Source organism: Somniosus microcephalus, chromosome 7 (assembly GCF_052327205.1).
Source record: "Somniosus microcephalus isolate GS21.2 chromosome 7, FLI_Smic_1.0, whole genome shotgun sequence".
Taxonomy (NCBI): domain Eukaryota; kingdom Metazoa; phylum Chordata; class Chondrichthyes; order Squaliformes; family Somniosidae; genus Somniosus; species Somniosus microcephalus.
Window position 1 is genome coordinate 1,373,305 of NC_140993.1, and position 16,433 is coordinate 1,389,737.

General features: G+C 45.1%; 1 long non-coding RNA gene across 1 annotated transcript; it reads left to right on the top strand.

Moving 5' to 3' along the window:
- The first annotated feature begins 5,373 nt into the window (after nt 1-5,373).
- Nucleotides 5,374-13,386, top strand: LOC147114444 (uncharacterized). The gene is made up of 3 exons (XR_015078940.1): nt 5,374-5,542; nt 5,780-5,848; nt 10,938-13,386. It is a non-coding gene; the product is annotated as an uncharacterized LOC147114444 (long non-coding RNA).
- The last annotated feature ends 3,047 nt before the right edge of the window (nt 13,387-16,433 follow it).

Sequence of the window (16,433 nt, forward strand, 5' to 3'; positions counted from 1 at the left end):
CTTGGCGGGTGAGAACAGAACTAGAGGACATAATTTAAGGATAAGGGCTAAACCATTTAGGACAGAGATGAGGGGGAATTTCTTCACTCAGAGAGTGGTGAACCTGTGGAACTCATTGCCACAGAGGGCAGTGTACGCCAGCTCATTAAATATATTTAAGAGGGAATTAGATATATTTCTACGGGCAAAAGGGGTTAAGGGTTACGGAGAGAAGGCGGGGACGGGATACTGAATTAAAGGATCAGCCATGATCTCATCGAATGGCGGAGCAGGCACGAAGGGCCGAATGGCCTACTCCTGCTCCTATCTTCTATGTATATTCTATGTAACTTGCGCAGTTCCGTTAAGTACTCAGCATTACTTTCATCTTTATGCTGGTTCCTTTTGTGGAACTTAAATCTTTCTGCTATCAGCAGCGGTGTGGGGCTTAAGTGGTCCTGTTGGAATTCTACTATGCTTTCAAAATTCTTCTCCACAGGCTTCTCTGGGGTTATCAGGTTTCGCAGTAAGCCATAGGTTTTTGCACCCATGGAACTTAACAAAACCAGTGCTTTCTAGCATCTGGCACTTCATTCGCCCTGCAGTACACCTCAATGCGTTCCACATATGTCGCCCAATCTTCGACTTCATTGTCGAACGCTGTGATACTGCCACTCTTCACCATCCCTGGGTGTATTTTAACTGACTAAATGGCATCTCCCGCGCTCTCCCTTCTTCTCCGCTGGAACAAAATGGCGTCTCTCACGCTTTCCTTCCTTCCCGCGCTCGCCCTTCTTCTCCGCTGCGGCTTCTAAAAATGGCATCTCCCGCGCTCTCCCTTCTTCTCCGCGGCTCAATGCCATCTCCCGCGCTCCCCCTTCTTCTCTCCGTGGACGCGGTTCATCCCTTTAGCCCTGGCTGTGCTCTGCGCGTTCTCCTGTGCGCCTTTCCCGTTGCCGTCGCTCGGTCCTGAACCCGACTGCTGCTTTACCCTCTCTCTCTCTCTGCTCGTTTGTCCTCGATGCCACTCGGTCGTTTAACCCCCGGCCGCGCCCTGTGCGCTTCACCCTCTCTCTTAACCCGTCGATGCTGCTCGGCTTTTCAAAGCCGTCGGTCAGCTCCCACCACCACTGTCTGGGAAGTGTGTGCGCTGCACCTGTTACCAGTCTGTTGCTGGATCGTCGTGGCTGTGGAACCAAGCCTGGATCTCAACAGCCACTCCTGCAATGTTGACTTGCTGCCGGATGACTGGGTGGTTGCTTGTGGTCGACGCCTATGCTTCTGGCCTCAAGTTTCTTCCACCGTCCTCCCAGAGCGACTCCTCGATGGGAAATGCAGAGTTGCAGGCAGATTTGAATCAACCTCATCACCACTGTTAGATCCGTGATTCTTTAAATAGGATGTTTCCCCAAGAACTACACGGAGGCTGTAACTTAACAATCAACAGGTGTTTACTGGAGTAGAGTAGTCTCAAGACTGAAGTACAGAAGCCTGCTCTGGCTTTATATACAGGTGAGGTCACAGCCGGTACTACAGTATACAGGAGCTGTAAAACAGTTCTCTCTTAAAGGTACATACACAACAGTATCAGCCTGGAATTTGCAAGGGAGTGATGGAATAAGACAAAAAGAATTTAAAAATGTTCGGAAATCTTTGACTAATAATGAATTTATTAACTTAATTCAGTGGTTTAGAAAAACGTTGGCGGGCTTTATGAAAATAAAAAATCGTTGGCGGTCTGACTGTTGAGGCCAGTTATTTCCGCCCTATTGATTGGTGGGTTGGTCAACGGAAAACACAAATGAAATTCATACAAAGCAACCAATCATAATTTCGCACTCTGAGTTCCTTAAGAAGGTATAAGGAGAGCAGAAGAGCAGTAGCAGAGGAGACTTTCATTCTTTCTCTGACCGTGTTGATTGTGGAAATGTCTGGAAGAGGAAAAACCGGCGGTAAAGCTCGGGCCAAGGCCAAGTCCCGCTCCTCCCGGGCCGGACTGCAGATCCCTGTGGGCCGTGTTCTCAGGCTCCTGCGAAAGGGCAACTACCCTGAGCGTGTGGGTGCCGGAGCCCCGGTTTACATGGCTGCTGTGCTCGAGTATCTGACCGCTGAAATCCTGGAGCTGGCCGGCAACGCGGCCCGCGACAACAAGAAACCTGCATCATCCCCAAACACCTGCAGCTGGCCATCTGCAATGACGAGGAGCTCAATAAGCTGCTGGGAAAGGTGACCATCGCTCAGGGCGGAGTGCTGCCTAATATCCAGGCCGTGCTGCTGTCCAAGAAAACCAGCACTGCCAGCTCCAAGAGCAAGTAAAGTGGACAAGATTCAATCTAATAACCCAAAGGCTCTTTTCAGAGACACCAACTGTATCTAGGAAAGGGCTGGTTACTGTTCTGTTCTATGGGTCACAATTTTTTTTTTTATTCATTGATGGGATGTGGGCGTCGCTGGCTGGCTAGGCCTGCATATAGTGCCCATCCTTAATTGCCCTTGAGAAGATGGTGGTGAGCCACCTTCTTGAACCGCTGCAGTCCATGTGGTGTAGGTACACCCACAATGCTGTTAGGGAGGGAGTTCCAGGATTTTGGCCCAGCAACAGTGAAGGAACGGCGATACAGGTCCAAGTCAGGATGGTGTGCGGCTTGGAGGGGAACTTGTAGGTGGTGATGTTCCCATGCGTCTGCTGCCCTTGTCCTTCTAAGTGGTAGAGGTCACGGGTTTGGAAGGTGCTGTTGAAGGAGCTTTGGCGAGTTGCTGCAGTGCATTTGTAGATGGTACACACGGCAGCCACAGTGCGCCGGTGGTGGAGGGAGTGAATTTTGAAGGTGGTGGATGGAGTGCCAATCAAGCGGGCTGCTTTATCCTGAATGGCGTCGAACTTCTTGAGTGTTATTGGAGCTGCACTCATCCAGGCAAGTGGAGAGTATTCCATCAGACTCCTGACTTGTGCCTTGTAGATGGTGGAAAGGCTTTGGGGAGTGAGGAGGTGAGGCACTCGCTGCAGCATTCCCAGCCTCTGGCCTGCTCTTGTAGCCACAGTATTTATATGGCTGGTCCAGTTCAGTTTCTTATCAATGGTAACCCCCAGGATGTTGATAGTGGGGGATTCAGCGATGGTAATGCCATTGAATGTCAAGGGGAGATGTTTAGAGTCTCGCTTGTTGGAGATGGTCATTGCCTGGCACTTGTGTGGTGCGAATGTTACTTGCCACTTGTCAGCCCAAGTCTGAATGTTGTCCAGGTCTTGCTGCATATGGACACGGACTGCGTCAGTATATGACGAGTCTCGAATGGTGCTGAACAATGTGCGAACATCCCCACTTCTGACCTTATGATGGAGGGAAGGTCATTGATGAAACAGCTAAAGATGGTTGGGCCTAGGACACTGCCCTGAGGAACTCCTGCAGTGATGTCATGTGATTGAGATGAATGAACTCCAACAACCACAGCCAACTTCCTTTGTGCAAGGTATGATTCCATCCAATCTCAGATCTAAATTAACATGTTAAATCTTAAATTCTACTTTGAAATTCACAGATTTGCCCATTAAGTTATCTATCCACCACTCACCTGACAATCAAACGCTGCCACACAGTAACAGAGTAACATACAATTGGTATCCTGTATGAACGAATATCCCCTCACTCACAAGCAGTACTAGTGAGTGGTCGTGCTTTTCCAATACTCACCTGTCAATCCCACACTGACACAGCACCAGAGAGTGACAGATAAAGTATCTAGTGTAGCCTCACCAGACAATTTAAAAATGTCACATTGTACTAGAGAGTGTCAGATACAGTATCTATCGTTTTTCGCCAGCCAATCTGCCACTGACAATGCAGAGAGTGGCAGATACAGTATCTGTCCCATATTCAGCAGTGAATCCCACATTGGCACATAGTACCAGAGTGACAGAGGGAGTGTCTATCCCACACTCAATGATCAACCACCCTGTTCACACTAGAATCGGATGAGCGCGTCCATCTGCTTTTAATGGTTGTTTGGAGTTTTCACCTAGACCAATAAACTACTTGGCAATGGTTTTAAGCGGAACATAAACACGGTGCTGAGGTATCTGTCGAAATCAAAATGGTTTCTGCTGAATCATTGTCTCTTGTTGCAGCACTCGCTTTGAGCCAGTAGATGACAAAGACGTCTAATAGTTTGGAGAGTGCGGATTGTGTCCACACATCCAGACCGCCGTGAGTCTGGTGTTGCCCGGGGAGCTGGCCAAGAACGCCAGCTCCAAGTCAAACTCTACAATTTACTGACAGAAACATGGAAATCACAAAGGCTGCTTTAAGAGCCACCCACAGCCTCCCTGAAGGAGCCGCCAGTTTAATGCACTGATTTCGTCAGTTTATTCATTCCGGCCAAAGTCCTGTCAATCTGGTGAGGAAATTGGCAGAAAATTAGTGAAACTGCCCCAATTTAATGTCTGTCTCTGTCGAATTTAATAATTATAAATAAAGTCTATCTTTTTTGAATGTGGTGGAATGTTTCAAACTTAATTTTAAAATTGATCAATTGAGGCCAATAGTTAATTCTGTTAAGGAAATGGGATTCCAATCAAGCGACCAATCCGAAGTAGCCTCAGGTTACAGCGGGTTCCGACAGTTAGAACTGGAGACATTACAGTCCATCCAATGACTTTACTTAAACCGTTGAATTCCACAATCCCCGACAGTATCTGTGCAGGAAGCAAACTTCAGCAGGAGAATAATCTCACAAGTTGGCCTATTGTCACAGCAGCTCGGTTTAACCTATTGTGAGGTGGAAAGCTCCGGTTCCCCGTCACACCATCTGTCTGATATATAAAAGCTGAATGGAAACAGAACACTGAGGGCATGGACACCCAGGAAGACTAAAAGAGCATTTCACTGTGAGGGGAGAATACAGGGTCCGGCCCAAAGAGTCACTTGAAACCCCATAATAATCCTTATAATTCTGAAGCTATTCCCCACCCCAATATATCCCCGCTCCCGGTCCGAGGGCGCTGCTCTCTCTGTGAGGCGGTGGGTGGTTCTGAGAAGAGCCTTTGTTTTGTGCCTGGATGTTGTCACTTTTCGGTGGCGCTTGGCTCCGACTTTTCCCAGTCCTTTGCCTCCTTTACCTCCTCCAGGCCGGACAATTCTTTACAGGAATATAAACTGAATGATAAACTCTCGTCGTCCTGATGAATTTATGAAGCCAGCCCGGATCTGGTTGAGAAAGGCAGAGTGTGAGAGAGGCTGGGAGAAGACAGAATCACAGTGACAGACAGAGCAGAGACAGCGTCCTCTGAGCTTCAGCTCCGCCTCCAGCTTTCATGCTTCAGCATTAAAATAGTTTCCAGCACCTCCCCCTCTCCCCCACAGTGTTTAAAGTGACAGGAAGGGACCACGTGAGCTCCCCTCCCCCAGCTCTGCCAGCGGGGGCCGTTTCCTCTGTGCTCGGCTGATGATCGCTGAACACATCAGGGAGCGGAGATATCACGGGCCTGAGTAAGGGAGCAAACAGCAGCCTCCTCACAGCAGCACATCGCATTGAGACTGTGTCCGCAGATGGGCTTTGAGTCGGGGTAAGTTCATCGGAAGCCGGGGATTGTTTGTAAGAGACAGATTGGAACAGGAACTAGTTCCGGAACATGGAGTGAGTGGGGGAAGGGAGAGGCCATTCTCGGGCTGTGTGTGCACAGTGTAAGATAATTTAGAATGTAAATCACCTCGCTCTTTCAAATCATTGCTGCTTTCTCCAGATCAGTAGGGAATGTTCCTGATTCAGTTCCAATCTCACCGTGTCTGTTATTATTGTTCAGTGAACAGGGAAACAGCCTGACAGTGAGGATGTGCGGAGATTCACAACGTGCATCGATTGCAAGCAGCAGGTGAGAAATGTGAAATAACACAATTCAAAAATCGGTTATTTCCTTTGGGTGCGTTGAGTTCTCCAGAACCGTGCTGCTGGTGATCGAGAGACACATTGTCGCTCCCTCAGATATATCAGTATCCGGGCTCTGAGACATTCTGTTAACTATTCAGGCAGCTCCATCGCACACACAGTAAGTAGACTATCACTCACAGAGCGCAGAGACACAGAACTGGCCTCAATCCTATTATAACAGGCAGCAGAAGCAGTCAGCTCCACAGTGATCCGAATTTCCAGTGTTACATTATGAATCTCACAGTAACTTGCAGTAGTTGAATAAGATGCTGTTTCAAAGCCCAAACACATTGCACTGATAGGCATATCCATTTTCACTCCCTTACACATACGAACAGATAAACACTGATATGGTGTCAGTCCTCGCTGCTGGCTGTACACGGACAGTCAACCCGAATAACTAAAATACAAGACCAGAGAGTCGGAGGTAATGGACTGAAACAAACCTCCTCCTGAGACAGTCACAGATAATCTCAAACGAGCATTGGCCTACACAAGGTGGAGAAGGAGTGGAATCCAATAGTTACACAGAGCAAGAATAGTACAATACAAGAGACTGTCAATTACATAATAATTCTCACACTCACATACATTACCAGTATAAGTGATACAGAATCAATCCCACACTCACAACCAGTAGCAGAACTGACAGCTACAGAATAAAGCCCACACTCACAAAGCAGTGACAGACAGGTACAAAGTAAAATCTACAATCACACCAGAAACTGACAGGTACAGACAAAAGACTACATCCATATTCTAGAAACTGAGTTAGAGTAAAATTCACACACACATCCTAGAGACAGAATGGTATAGAGTAAAACCCACATTCACATACCAGGTTCACAGCTATAGATAAAATCAAAACACAATTAAAAGAGACTGACAGATACAGGGTGAAACTTGCACTCACATCCCAGAGAGTGACTGGTACAGGGTGAAACCCACACACACACAAGATTAGACGGGAAGAGACAGACTAAAGTCCACACTCCCATACCAGAAACAGACAGCGACTGATTAAAACCTTACTCATATAATAGAAACTGACAGATACAGCAAAAATCCCCACTCACGTACTTGAAACTGACATTTACAGAGATCACACCACACTCACATACAAGAGGCAGAATGGTACAGAGTGAAACACACACTCACACAACAGAAGCTGACAGATAAAGAATAAAATCCCAGAGACTGACAAATACAGAATAAAGCCCACAGCCAAATTATAGACTCTGAACGATAAACGGGACAACAAATCTCAGGCACCAGAGAATAACAGCAAGAGATTAATGCCATTACTCACAAACCAGTGACTTACAGATGCAGAATAAATTCCACACTCCCATCCCAGAAACTGACAGGTACAGAACAAAACCCTTATTCTTACAACAGAAATTGAAAGGTACAGCATAAAACACACACTCACATATCAGAGACTGTCAGATACAGAGTGAAACTCACACTCATATACCAGAGACTGTCAGATACAGAGTGAAACTCACACTCACATACCAGAGACTGTCAGATACAGAGTAAAACACACACTCACATACCAGACACTGTCAGATACAGAATGAAACTCACACACATATAACAGAGACTGTCAGATACTGAGTGAAACTCACACTCACATACCAGAGATGTCAGATACAGAGTAAAACACACACTCACATACCAGAGACTGTCTGATACAGAATGAAACTCACACTCATATAACAGAAACTGTCAGATACAGAGTAAAAGTCACACTCACATACCAGAGACTGTCAGATACAGAATGAAACTCACACTCACATACCAGAGACTGTCAGATACAGAGTGAAACTCACACTCACATACCAGAGACTGTCAGATACAGAATGAAACTCACACTCATATAACAGAGACTGTCAGATACAGAGTAAAACTCACACTCACATACCAGAGACTGTCAGGTACAGAGTGAAACTCACACTCATATAGCAGAGACTGTCAGTAACAGAGTAAAACTCACACTCATAACAGAGACTGTCAGATACAGAATGAAACTCACACTCATATAACAGAGACTGTCAGATACAGAGTGAAACTCACACTCACATACCAGAGACTGTCAGGTACAGAGTGAAACTCACACTCATATAACAGAGACTGTCAGATACAGAGTAAAACTCACACTCACATACCAGAGACTGTCAGATACAGAGTGAAACTCACACTCACATACCAGAGACTGTCAGATACAGAGTAAAATTCACACTCACTTACCAGAGACTGTCAGATACAGAGTGAAACTCACACTCACATATCAGAGACTGTCAGATACAGAGTAGAACTCACATTCATATACCAGAGACTGTCAGATACAGTGTGAAACTCACACTCATATAACAGAGACTGTCAGATACAGAGTAAAACTCACACTCATATACCAGAGACTATCAGATACAGAGTGAAACTCACACTCACATACCAGAGACTGTCAGATACAGAGTGAAACTCACACTCACATACCAGAGACTGTCAGATACAGAGTGAAACTCACACTCACATACCAGAGACTGTCAGATACAGAGTGAAACTCACACTCATATAACAGAGACTGTCAGATACAGAGTGAAACTCACACTCAGTTACCAGAGACTGTCAGATACAGAGTGAAACTCACACTCATATACCAGAGACTGTCAGATACAGAGTGAAACTCACACTCACATACCAGAGACTGTCAGATACAGAGTGAAAGTCACACTCACATACCAGAGACTGTCAGGTACAGAGTGAAACTCACATACCAGAAGATCACAGGTGCATAATAAATCCAACATTTGCATACCAGAAACTGAAGATAGTGAAATAACACAACACTCACATTCAAGAGACTGTCAGATACAGAATAAAATCCACAAACACATCCAAGAGACAGTCAGCTGTAAGAAAATAAGAAATAGTTATAAAGCCCCTCAAGCCTGCTCTGCCATTCAATAAGATTATGGCTGAACTTCTGCCACAACTCCAATTTCCCACCCTCTCCCTAAATCCCTTGATTCCCTAAGTGCCCAAAAATCTATGATCTCAGTCTTGAATACACTCATCGACTGAGCATTCACAGCCCCATGCAGTCGAGATTTCCAAAGATTCACTACCTTCTGAGTGGATACATTTCTCATCAACTCATTCCTAATTGTCCAATGCCTTGTCACGAGTCTATGACTTCTGGTTCTAGACTCTCCTGCCAGTGGAAACAGCCTCGCAGCATTTACCCCGGTCAAACACTCTATAATTTGAAATGTTTCAATGAGATCACCTCTCATTCTTCTAAACTCCACAGAATATATGCCCATTATAATCAATCTCTCCTCATAGAACAGCCTAGGAATCAATCTCGTGAACACTTGCTACACCCCATCTAGAGCATGTAAACCCTGCCTTAGATAAGGAGACCAAAATATGCAAAGTGCACCAGTTATGGTATCACCAAAGGCCTTTAAAATTGCAGCAACACATACTTATACTTTTACTGCAACCCCTTTGCAATAAATGCAAACATTCCTTTTACCATTCTAATTGTACCTGCATGTTAACTTTCAGTGATTCGTGTAAAAGGACACTCAAATCCCTCTGAATAGGGACAGAGAAAACCCCAGACTCATATACCAGAGACAGTCATGAATAGAGTAAAATCCTCAATCATATAACAGAAACTGACAGATACATAATACAGCATAGCCACACATACCAGAAAACAACAGGTTCAAAATAAAGCCCATATTCACATACTAGACACCGACTGTTACAAAGAAAAACCCACACTCACATCCCAGAGACAGAGAGGTACAGAGTAAAACACACACACACGTGGCACAAACTGAATATTACAGGCAAAAACCCACACTCACATCCCAGAGATATAAGCATTAGAAGCAGGAGTAGGTCAAATGGCCCCTCAAGCATCACAGATATAGAATAAAGCCACACTCACACACCAGAGACTGTCAGGTACAGAATGACCACCCACATTTCCATGACAGAAACTGACAGGTAAAGATTAAAACCTGGCACTCAGAAACCAGAATCTGACAGATATAGAGTAAAGCCCACCCTCGCACACCAAAGACAAACAGATAGAGAGTAAAATGCGTAAACACATCTCAGGGTATTACAGATATAGATTAAAACCCACACACACATTCCTGTGTATGATAGATACAGAGTAAAACCCAAAAATACATCTCAGAGTATGACAGATACAGAGAAAAACACACATTCACATCCCAGAGTATGACATATACAGAGTGAAACCCCCACCGCACATCCCAGATTGTGACATTTACAGAGTAATACCCTGACACACATCCCAGAGTATAACATTACAGTGTAAAACACACATTCACATCCCAGAGTATGACAGATTGTGAGGGTGCCAGTCAGTTCCTTCTGTAGCCTCTAGATGGCACCTTCACTTGGTTGGTTCTAGCCCTTTGTTAATTGTTCCTAGCCTCCTGTGTTAATTCTTAACAGCCTGTTCGCTGTTCATGGGTTTCACCTTGTTTTCTTGGTATATAAGTTCTGTGGTTGTTTCCCTCCTTGCTCAGTCCTAACCGGGGAACCGGGGACTAGCCTTCGTTCTGTGGCTCCTGGCTTTGACTAGCTGGTTGCCATTGTTCTCTCGAGCTTTGTATTTAAGATGTAACTAAGTCTGTGTTCTTGTTGTTCTTAGTCTTGATAAGGTGCTGGGCTGGACTAGCGTGTTGCCATGCTGGCGCTTGTCTTGAGCTCTGTATTGATAAACCTGTTACCCCTGCGGCAGCCCCTCATGATAGCTTGTCTCGAGTCTCGTCTCGGCAAGCTGGTTGCGCTTGTGGTAAGCTTATCCCAGCTCAGTACGGACAAGTAGGTTGCCTCATGGAAGCTGTCCTGAGTTCCTATTCTTGACTAGCCGTTTTGTAACTTGTCTCGAGTTCTATGTATATTGTTGTGTTCCTTGTATGAATCTAGTTATGTGTGAATCTAGTAAAGTACCTTAAAGATTGTATACCTGCCTCTAGCCTGGTTTCTGCACTTGGGTCCAGAACCTACCTTGCCCGGAGAGCACGGCCCCGTATCTACATGGCCCCGTGGCTCCCCAACCCTGACAGTAGGACTGAGCCATACATGGACCCAGTAGAAACCAACCGGCTAAGGTTTGAAACTCTCGAGTTAATTTTCGAGTTCTCTTGGGCAAATATTCGGTTCTCCTAGGAAGGAGACCCCCACTGTGTTAAGTTTTCAAGTGTACTTTCAAGACTTGTGTTAAATTTTCGAGTGAATTTTCAAGCCTCCAGTGTTAAATGTTTAAGTGAATTTTCAAGCCTCTTGTGTTAAATTTTCGTGTTAGCTCTCAAGTCTCCTGGGCCTCTATTCTGTTAGAACCCCAGGTGAACCCTCAAGTCTCCTGGGCCTTCATTGTGTTAAAATTTCGAGTAAACTTTCAAGTCTCCTGGGCCTTCGTTGTGTTAAATTTTCAAGTCTACCTCTCAAGCTTCTTGGGCCTCTACTGTTAGACCCTCAAGTCAACTCTCAAGTTTCTTGGGCCTCTACTGTTAGACCCCCAAGTAAATTCTCAAGCTTCCTGGGCCTCCCATTGTGTTAAACTTTCAAGTCAACTTTCAAGTTTCCTGGGCCTTCATAGAGTGAAATTTTCGAGTGAACTCTCAAGTCTCCTGGGCAAATTAAGGTTTCAAGTTCTCCTAGAAAAGTTAGGTTTTCAAGTTCTCCTGGGCAAATTAAGTTTTCAAGTTCTCCTGGGCAAGTTAAGTTTTCAAGTTCCCCTGGACAAGTTAAACTTTCGAGTTCTCCTGGGCAAGGTAAACTCTCAAGTTCTTCTGGACAAATGAAAATTTCGAGCTCTACTGGATAAGACATTCTTGAGTTCTCCTGGACAATTAAATTCTCAAGCTCTCCTGGACAAGTTAAATTCTCGAGTCTTTGCCCTTCTTGCATCCCTTTGGAATATAATCCATTGAGCGTGCTAACTCTGGAGAAACGATGGCTCCGTTGCTTACCAAGATTTTGGTCATATGATCACCACGACATGTCTCTGCCGCTAGTGGATGAAGAGGATGATTCTGTCTTGAGGTTTCTGAACATCTGCAGTTTGTGAACAGTTGGAATGGGGAATATCATTGCTTGAAAAGCTAAGAAGATTCGCCCTGTGTATGAACGCCCTGTGTATTAGCGCCCTGTGTATTAGCGCCCTGTGTATTAGCGCCCAGTGTTTTAGCGCCCTGTGTATTAGCGCCCTGTGTATTAGCGCCCTGTGTATTTCGAGCCCTGTGTATTAGCGCCCTGTGTATTAGCGCCCTGTGTATTAGCGCCCTGTGTATTTAGAGCCCAGTGTATTTCGAGCCCAGTGTATTTCGAGCCCAGTGTATTTCGAGCCCAGTGTATTTCGAGCCCAGTGCATCTCGAGCCCAGTGCATCTCGAGCCCAGTGCATCTTGAGCCCAGTGCCTCTCGAGCCCAGTGCCTCTCGAGCCCTGTGCCTCTCGAGCCCTGTGCCTCTCGAGTCCTGTGCCTCTCGAGCCCTGTGCCTCTCGAGCCCTGTGCCTCTCGAGCCCTGTGCCTCTCGAGCACTGTGCCTCTCGAGCCCTGTGCCTCTCGAGCCCTGTGCCTCTCGAGCCCTGTGCCTCTCGAGCACTGTGCCTCTCGAGCCCTGTGCCTCTCGAGCCCTGTGCCTCTCGAGCCCTGTGCCTTTTGAGCCCTGTGCCTTTCGAGCCCTGTGTCTTTCGAGCCCTGTGTCTTTCGAGCCCTGTGTCTTTCGAGCCCTGTGTTTTTTTCGAGCCCTGTGTTTTTCGAGCCCTGTGTAGGGAACGTCAGGAGCCGTTCCTAGGGGGGGGGTCCTGTGAGGGTGCCAGTCAGTTCCTTCTGTAGCCTCTAGATGGCACCTTCACTTGTTTGGTTCTAGCCCTTTGTTAATTGTTCCTAGCCTCCTGTGTTAATTCTTAACGGCCTGTTAGCTGTTCATGGGTTTCACCTGGTTTTCTTGGTATATAAGTTCTGTGGTTGCTTCCCTCCTTGCTCAGTCCTAACCGGGGAACCAGGGACTAGCCTTCGTTCTATGGCTCCTGGCTTTGACTAGATGGTTGCCATGGTTCTCTCGAGCTTTGTATTTAAGATGTAACTAAGTCTGTGTTCTTGTTGTTCTTAGTCTTGATAAGGTGCTGGGCTGGACTAGCGTGTTGCCATGCTGGCGCTTGTCTTGAGCTCTGTATTGATAAGCCTGTTACCCCTGCGGCAGCCCCTCGTGATAGCTTGTCTCGAGTCTCGTCTCGGCAAGCTGGTTGCGCTTGTGGTAAGCTTATCCCAGCTCAGTACAGACAAGTAGGTTGCCTCATGGAAGCTGCCCTGAGTTCCTATTCTTGACTAACCGTTTTGTAACTTGTCTCGAGTTCTATGTATATTGTTGTGTTCCTTGTGTGAATCTAGTTATGTGTGAATCTAGTAAAGTACCTTAAAGATTGTATACCTGCCTCTAGCCTGGTTTCTGCACTTGGGTCCAGAACCTACCTTGCCCGGAGAGCACGGCCCCATATCTACATGGCCCTGTGGCTCCCCAACCCTGACACAGATACAGAGTAAACCCCGCACCACACAACTAAGATTGTGACATTTACAGAGTAATACCCTGACACACATCCCAAAGTATAACATTGCAGAGTAAAACACACACTCACATCCCAGAGTATGACATATACAGAGTAAACACCCCACCATACATCACAGATAACAACATTTACAGGGAAAAACCTAACACACATCCCATAATACAACATTTACAGAGTGAAACCCACACTCAACTCACAGAGACAGACAGATACATGGTAAAACCCACACTCACACCAAAGACTGAGAGATAAATAGTAAGTCCCACATTCACATACCATAGACGAAGAGATAAAGAGTAAAACTGACACACACATTCCAGAAACTAGTGGGTATTAATTCAAATACTCACACATTCAACAGAGACTAAAAAGTACATATTCCAACCCACTCGCACATACAAGAAACAAAAATGTACAAAATAAAGCCTGTCCCAACAAACCAGACACTGAGAGGTACAAAGAAAAACACACACTCAGATATCAGAAACTGACAGAGACAGAATAATCTCACACTCACTCACCTGTGACTGACTGATACAGAAGAAACCCACACTCAATTACCAGAAGCTGACAGGTACATAAAAAAACACAACATTGCATAGCAGAAAAAGAAGATAGTGAAAAAGACACTCACATAGTAGAGTTTGACAGATAAAGACAAAAACCCAGACTCACGAACCAGAAACTTACAGATTCAGAGTAAACACTTTTTCAATAGCAGAAATTGACAGTTAGAAAGGAAAACCCACTCTCATCTATCAGAAACTGACTGGTTCTGAATAAAAGCAGTACTAGCATACAAGAGATCAATGGGTACAGAATAGAACCCACGTTTACAAACCAAAGACAGACAGAAACAGAATAAAACCCATTCTCACAGAACAGTAATTGGAAGATGCAGAATAAAACCCACACTCACATATCAGAGACTGACTGGTAGAGTAAAACCTAAAATTCACATATCAGAAACTGACAGTTACAGTGAAAAACCCACACTCTCTCATCAGAAACTGACAGGTACAGAGTGAAACCAACATTCACTATCCAGAGACTGACAGGTGCAGGTTGAATCACACACTGACACAGAGTATCGGAGTGTGACGGACACAGAATGAGTCCCCTACACACATGCAATACCAGAAAATAATAGAGATACAATGAATCCCACACTGACACCGATTATTAAGGACTGACTGGTACAGAATGAACCTCACTCTCACACAAAGTCCAGAGATTGACAGAGAATGTACCTCACTGTCACATTTAGTACTAGACACTGACAAATACAGAATCAAATACACAATGACAAGAGTATCAGAGACATATATACAGAACGATTCTCACTCTCACACAAATTACCAAAGACTGACAGACACATAATTAATACTGAATGCACCTCATTGTCACATACTGAACCAGAATCTGACGAATCCAGAATTAATCAAACTCTGACAAAGTGTATCAAAGTCTAAGAGACATAGATTGTATATAACAATCACATACGATACCAAAGATTAACAGACAGAAAATAAATCTATCTCTCCCATAGTGTATCAGAGACAGACAGTTATATAATGATTTCCAAATCCTTATGCCATGCCAGAGCTGACTGATATAGAATAAAGCTCAGTCTCAAATACAGCATCAGAGACTGACAGACACAGAATGATCCTCAGACTAACAGTATCAGAGGCAGACAGGTACAGAATGAATCCCACAATCATATACAGTACCAGAAAATGATAGAGACACAATGATCCCCACTCTGATACAGAGAATTAAAGACTGACTGATACAGAATGGATCTCACTCTCAAACATAATACCAGAGACTGAGAGATACAGAATGTATCTCACTGTCACATGGAGTATCAGACACTGACTAACACAGAATCAATCCCACACTGACACAGATTATCAGGGACTGACAGGTGTAGAATAAATCTTATGCTCTCATATGGTATCAGAGATTGACAGATATCTCACACTCACATACAGTACCAGATAGCGACAGAGACAGAATTAATCTAACTCTCACATACAGTATCAGAGACTGACAGGTACAGAATAAATCCCAAACTGACAGATATGGAATAAATCTCAATCTCACATACAGTATATCAGATTGGCAGAGAGTGAGAATGAATCTCACACTGACACAGAGTATCAGACAGTGACAGACCCAGAATTAATACAGACTGGCACACAGTACAGGAAAATGATAGAGACACCGTTAACCCCACATTAAAGGCTGATTGTTATAGAATGAATCTCCCACTCATATACAGCACCAGAGATTGACAGATATAAAATTACTCTAACAAGCACATACAGAACAGAGGCTGACAGAGAGAGAATGAATCTTACAGTAACACAGAGCATCATAGGGCCTGGCAGATACAGAATGAGTCCACAATCACATGCAGTACAATTGATTTACAGATAGATTCAGTCCCACACTCTGATACAGTAGCAGATACTAGCAGAAATTGAATTAATTTCAAACTAACATCAAGTGCCAGAGTCTGACAGATGCAGGACAAATCCCACATTCATAAACCGAGTAAGTAGCAGATACAGGCGGAATTCTTCGGTGAAAGACAGTACGAGAGACTGACAGATTCAGCACTAATACGACACTAACCTGCAGTCCCAGAGACTGACAAATACAGAACGGTGGCATAGTGGTTAGCACTGTTGCCTCACAGCGCCAGGGACCCGGGTTCAAATCCGGCCTCGGGTGACTGTCTGTGTGGAGTTTGCACATTCTCCCCGTGTTTGCGTGGGTTTCCTCCGGGTGCTCCGGTTTCCTCCCACAGTCCATAGATATGCGGGTTATGTTGATTGGCTATGATAAATTGACCCTTCGTGTTAGGGGGATTAAATAGGTGGGGTTACGG